This window comes from Gallus gallus, chromosome 2 (genome assembly GCF_016699485.2).
Source record: "Gallus gallus isolate bGalGal1 chromosome 2, bGalGal1.mat.broiler.GRCg7b, whole genome shotgun sequence".
NCBI lineage: Eukaryota > Metazoa > Chordata > Aves > Galliformes > Phasianidae > Gallus > Gallus gallus.
Genome location: NC_052533.1, coordinates 1,920,805 through 1,927,696, shown reverse-complemented (window position 1 = coordinate 1,927,696; position 6,892 = coordinate 1,920,805).

The following is a 6,892-nucleotide window of genomic DNA, read 5'->3' as shown; positions in this document are numbered from 1 at the left end:
AAACACATACAGGAACTTCCTTTTCCAAGCAGGAGGTTGCAGCAGGCTACGATATCATCTGTTGTTAACAACCTTGCTCTTTCTTTGCAGAGCCCACATCACAGAGACTTTTCTACAAACCCTGCATTCTGAGATACTGAATTATTTGAAGTCTGATGTTGCAAAGTCCCGTCAGTCCATTTCCAGCTGCTTGGCAGAGAAATGGGGGTTCTGCAGATAGCTGTTCAGTTTTAGCCTGGTCTCTGAATTGAACCACGTCCGTGAGCTTGTCCTACCCGTCAGCCCCTGCTAAGAGCTTGTGGATATGGAAAATATGAACTAATAAAAGAAAATCCGTATTTTTTATTTCAGCCACCTTTGATAGAGGCTCCAAAAACAACCTCATCAGGCTTTGTTGAAAGGGATGACTGAATGTGACAGGAAGTTCAGCATTCCCACTGTCTGCAGGCTCAGGTATCAGTGAGTTAGCTTTGGGAGAGTGGTGCTTTTGAATGGCATGACTCAGTGGGAATACCTTTTGGACCATCAGGAGCCAAAGAACCTCACAAAAATCACACAGCTGGAAGAAGCCAGGCTTGCACCCTTGTGCTGATGTCTTCCTATTCCTTCACAGGCTCCATACCTAGATGGCAGTCAATAAGGCAGCTGCGAGAAAAGCAGGTTTCGGAGAGCTGCAGGTTCATTAGTGTTACTCCTCTGCTACAAAGGTACATCCCCCTCTTTGCACTGACTTGGCTGTTCGCCTCAGAGCTTGCTTGGATGCTGGCTCAAGGCGCTGACATGTCAGCAGTACATTTGAGATGGTTACAGTGCTGCAGCACTGAAAAGAGACAGAGAAGCCTATCTGTGCTCCTGTAATGAGGGAAGAGGCAGCACAGGGGGTTGTGCAGACAGTAGGTGGTAAGCAAACGCTGACGGTGCGGGAGGGAGGAAGGAGCCTTATTCTTCTCAACTGCTCTGCCCTTTTGAGAGCTGGGAGATGTTATTTTTGTTCTGTAAATAAGCGGTTGCTCAAAGCATCTTTCTTCTCTGGATGCCAGGGGAGAAGAACAGCAGCTTTACCCTTTCTTTCTTTTTTTTTTTTTTCCTAAGGTGAGGGGAGAAAGCAATTATAACTCCCTTTTTCTTTGAAGATGCTGATAAAAGGAGGCGGGTGGATCAGAGGGTCTCCGTGCCAAAAAGAAATGGCTCCTGAGGTGATAGAAATGCATGTTTTTGTTTTAAACAAAGTAACTCAGCTTCTGCTGTATGCCAGCTTGCAAATGTGACCCAATTGCATCCTGAAACTTTGAGCAGGGAGGAAAGGAAAAAGCGGCTGTGAGAAAAAGGTCAGCTCTGTCCTCACATGTGCTGCCTCTGTGTGAAGGTGCACCACAGAATCCTGCAATGTATGGGTAGGAAGGGACATCAGAGGTCATCCAGTCCCAATCCCTGTCCTGGGCTGGTTGCCCCCACCGGGCCAGGCTGCCCAGAGCCCATCCAACCTGGCCTGGGGCACCTCCTGGGGTGGGAATGGGTACCTCTGGGTTGTCTGCCAATAAAGGTCTACTCGAGGTGTTTGGAGAATGTTTTGGAAGGAAGCAATATCACGTTGTTCGGAAGTGAAAGTGTGTTTGAGCTTTCCGGGGCTGTGGGTGGAAGTAATTAATGCTCTTTCCCACGTGTTGTCTTTTCCAACTGGCTTAACAAAGAGATGACTGAAATCTGATCAGTTCATTTGTTTGCAGTATTGTGTTTCACCTCCAAAGCATTGCTCTGACGAAAAAAAACGAGGACCTCAGACTGAGGATGAATGATTTCTGCCCATGTTTGCCATGCTGTGAATGTAATATTGTTCACTTGTATCCATCAGCCACGCTGGGGAGAACTGATGGCTGCTGCTCTGTGGGCAGGCAGAAAATAGGTCGTGTCCCTTCCCTTGGCCTGACCCACACCAGCAAGGCAGCAGCTCTTCTTCAAATTCTTGGTGAATAGCAGCATGAATTTGCACTTGTGTGTCTCTAAGAATTAGCTTAAGCCAATTGAGCAGTCTAATAGGAGGCGTGATTCCCCATCCCCAAAGCTGCAAGTCTTTCCCTTGAGTAATTTCTAGCTCCTTTTTCTAGCTAGAAATGCTAATTCTGACTACTACAGAGCCATTTTTAAGGTTGTTAAATGGTAACAGGAAATGAGCTCTTTAAAGTCTTTTCTTTCTACTTCCTAAGCTATAAGATTAGCAAAGCTCAGAAGCACGTTAAATTCCCTTTGGTGGAATAAGTCTTGTTCATATAAGAACGGTAAGGCCTGAAATAATGACCATTAAAAGGTAAAGCACCAGTTGGTACAGCATGACATACAGCCGTGGAGGCCCGAGATTTATTCCTTCATTATGCAAGGAAAGACATGAATTTAGAAAATCCCTCATTTCATGGGCTCTTTTAGGGAAACACTAAAAAGCAATTATGTGGAAAGTTCAGCTCTGAAATACATTAGTGCTCGTTGGTATGCACCATGCAAAACACAACAGAGGCCTTCCAGGAGGTGCTGCCTCCTTCTGCATGCTTTGGCTGAGCACTGAGGGCACAGATCTGGTGCAGTGAGCCCCAAACTATCTGTATTTGCCTCGTGGATGGCAACCTTGACCTCGAGAGCATGGTTCTGAGGGCAGGGATTGCAGTGGCTCTGCCTCAGGTTGGCTTTGGCTGTATCAGGTGTGATTTGAACTTAGGTGCAACAGCTAGCATGTGTGAGTTGAAGAAAGTTGGGCATCTGCCTCAGGCATGGCCTGGAACTGGAGCATCCTTCCCAAATGTGGGACTCTTCCCAAGGTAACACTTTCTACTTTCAGTGTAATACACATGAGAAACTCCCAGCTCACAGAACAGAAACCTCTGGAGCTCGAGGCACCTTGGCAGCATAGCCAAACTGTGCTGCTGCTGGACTCACAAGCCAGGACTCCCCCGGTGTGTCCCACACTGCTGCTCTGCATCCAGCCCGTATGCTCTCAAGTCACAACATCATTTTTCTCCCTTTGCCTTGAAGCTTCTTGCTGAGAGTGGTTTGCACATGCTGGGGTCAGAGGGAGCATGCTCCGTGCTCTAGTGGTTAATAGCTGAACTGAGCAGAGAGAAGCTGTGTAGGCTGTGTTCCAGGACTCCCATGCCCTGCCTGTGTTTCCCATGCTCACACAGGATCTCCTGACCCCCCCGTACGTGAGCAGGAATGCAGCGAGAACAAAATGGAACTGAAATGAAAAACATGAAACAAGATTTCAAGTGCGACTCCTCGAGCTCTCTGCTGCTCACTCTCGCAGGCACTGGGAGGCAGCAGAGCACAGGCTAAGACTGTGTGCCCAGGCTGGGAGGGAGGCTGGGGAACCTGCCCAGTTTCCTACCTGCTCGTATGAACGCTACGGTTCTTCAGGTGGCTTTTGCAAAACACAGATAAAACACCCTGGAGGCAGTAGGGGATGCAAATCCACTTACCTAGCGAGGCTGGAACCAATTTGTCAAAAGCGAAGTCATCTTGTTTTCTTTTCTGCCTCGCTCGTCCTTAAGGAGCAAAGCGTGATGCTTTGTGCTAAGTATTGGCTCTGCTGTTCTGAGCTTCGGGGCTTTGTTCTCAGACTGAAGGGTTTTGGAAGGAACCGGAGGCTTTAGGAGAGGAGAATCCAGTGGCTTAATTAGTGACAAGTCTGGAGGCATGCATGCGTGCATACATTGCTGGTACTTAATCCACCTGCAGTGACTGCTCGGAAAGTTAAGTTGGAAAGAAAGGCATCTGAGGCAAAGACTCCTTTCTGAAGCTTTGCTAATTAATGGAAAATGGTGATGCTGCACCCGCTTCTTCCTCTTGTCTTTTTGCTGGCAGCAGTGCTGATTGCAGGGGAACTCGGATGGGTGTGAGAGGACAGCATGGGGACCTGAAGGATAAATGGACAACAAAGACACAGGGAAGGACAAGAATTAGGAAATGCAGACCCTGGTGCTGTCTGCTCCATCACCATCCCATGTCCAAGATGCCCAAGTTCCCTGGGGGTTCATGGAAGCAGAGGTGACATTGGACACTTCTTCCTGGAGAAACGTGTGCTTGCAAAAGAAGATGGCACTGCTCACTTCCAGGGCTGGGCTGGGAAAACAGGACAGATTTTGCCACATTTAATCCCGCTGTAAATCTGCTGCAGTTAGGGGTTGAGGAGCTGCCAGGCTGGGGAGGAAAGCCCTGGTGTGGCAGCTGGGACTGGGTACCACCCCCCCTGCAAAGGAGTTGTCTGAAGTTTCTGGGCTGGCTAGACAAAGCCTGGGCCCTCAACTGCACTCAGGCACTGTGTAGATCATACACACTCACCCAATAGTGCCTTGCTCTGAAACCATTCTCTGGGTTGCTCGGAGAGCCTTGTGGCCATAATCAGGGATTGCTGGAGTGGCAACAGGTCATTGCTGCAGGGTCATTGCTCCTGCCTGGCTAAGGAGCAATGAAGGCATCTGAGATTCCCATGGGAATGATTCCCTTTGGGAACGGCCCTCTGTGAGCCAAGAACACCAGTTCGTGACCCAGCGTCCACTGCAGGTCGGATGTGAGCCTAGAACTGAACTCCTGGTCAATGACCCAATGGGACCATTCTCTGTTGTGACAGCTCCCAGCTGTCTGCTCACCGGGTTTAACCAGGAGCAATCCAACCTGGAATTGCAGCTGATGGGTGGACAAGAGCTGAGCTCTGGAGGGAAGGTCCTTACAGTCTGAAATGAAAGTTGTTCATGCTGTCTGCTCCTGAAGGCATTTCAGAGAGGGATGCTTCTCAGTAGGAGTGAGTTCGCTGGAGGGTTGGATTTTTAAGCTCTTCCTCACTGACCTCACTGCATTATTTAGTTGTGATAATCCCTTTTTCACAGTAGAGATTTGTGCGCTGCCCCCTGCAAATGGACTGACAGGACGCGGGCATCTCATGAGCAGTGTGTGATTCAGCTCCTGCTCCGCACCTCTGCGTGGTGCTGGTGAGATTACACCTCCATGGCTGAGTCCACATGGGGCTCTCCAATCCAAAATGAAAGTGGAGAAACTGGAGAGAACCCTCTGAAAGAACACAGAATCATAGAATATCCTGAGTTTGAAGGCAGCCATAAAGATCATGGAGTCCAACTCCTCACTCCACACAGCACCGCCGTAAAATCAGACCGTAAATCATGGTGGCCATGGGCAAAGGCATGTGATCTACAAGGATGGAGCAGCTCTGCAGCTGGAGAGGTTGGATGCAGATAGAATCCCACTAGGAGGGAAGCTCTGGAATTGGTCACATAAGTTGGAGGTTCTCTTTCCCTAGAGGCTGTGACATCCCGGCTGGGCAAAGCCATGACCAAAGTGAGCCAGTTCTGGCGGTGGTCCTGTGTTGAGCAGAAAGTTGGACTGCGTGTCCCTTCCAATGAGTGCCTCTGTGATGCTCTAGGGCAGGCTAGTTTATGATTCTGCTGCTTAGATACTTCACGATTGGCTCATAAATTAATATAACAAAAATATCCCAAACAGCAACCCCAATCAAATCGACCATCCCAAGGACTATCTCACTCTAAAACAGCTCTTCATGTTATTTGGAAACAGCATGAAGGCTCCAGGGAGTGATCTGAAGCCCCTCATTGTCATTGCTCAATGTGCACATCATATGGCTTTCCTGGCAGGGAGGTGTCTGTGCTTACACGTGCAAACAGCCATCCTACAGCAAATTAACCTTGGCTGGGGACAGCACTGATGTGCAGCACAGCAGATTTATGGCAATACAGTCTGGGGGGGATTGCTTTTGCTTGAATGATCCCAATTCGTGCTTGGAAAGCTGACCTTAGGGCCTGGTGGTAATGAAGAAGCATCATTACACGTAGTTGCTATTTAAAGTTGTCTGAGTTGTTTTCTAGAACACACCCTTTTTTATTTTCCTTGGGCATTGTCCTTACATCATTTTTCCAGTCATTAGGAGTATCATAGAACGGCTTGTGTTGGGAAAGGCCTTAAAGATCATGGAGTTCAATGTGGGCTGTGGGCTGGGTTCCCCTGCCAGGTCTGGCTGCCCAGGGCCCCATGCATGGCTTTGAACACAACATCCTGAAAATGAAGCAGTTTGTTCAATTTGAGACAGTTTTGGTCCCAGGAGGCATAGAAAGATGTGATTGAAAAGTTTAATCCCTTAAGGATTTTAAAGACAGGGATATACTTGTCTCTGCAGCTATCCTGATAGTCTCAAGTAGGTAAAATTCAGTGTTCAGCCTTGTTCAGACCCTACTACTTTTAGGATTGAAATACTTAGTAAAAGAATGTTTAAGACTGAATTCATTTGATACTGGCTGATCAGCTGCATAGTGCCCAAACCCACTGATATACTGAGTAATTATGGGCTTCAGGTGGTTAACTGTGGGACCTTGTGCTGATTCAGACATTCCTGCGTATGTGGTCCAAGGAATAAAAGCACTTTGAGAGTTTTTTAGATCCAGCTTCAAAAGCAGCTTTTCCTCCTGGATCATATCTATGCGCCCAGCTCTGCCTGGGGACAGAAGATCGTTCATTTCTGCACCAATGAGTGAATTCAGTAATGCAAACGGTTGGGGTACGCAATGCTGCAGGGTCTCAAAGAAATAGCGGGCTACTGAATGTGACAGTGTGGCTTTAGAAGCAACATTAACTTTGGACTGCAAAATATTTGCACCAAGCTTCAGTAGACGTGGCTTTATGTGAGGGTTTGAGAGGTAATGAAGTGGGTCCTGGCTTCGTATGGCTGCTGCACCACGAGGAGATGTGGTGCTGTGGGACAGAGTCAGTGGGCATGTGGGCATGGGCTGAGCTTGGACTTGGTGATCTTAATGGCCTTTTCCAACCTTGGTGACTCTGTGAATCAAAGAGAGGGTTTAAATGTTGTGAAAATGACAGGAAA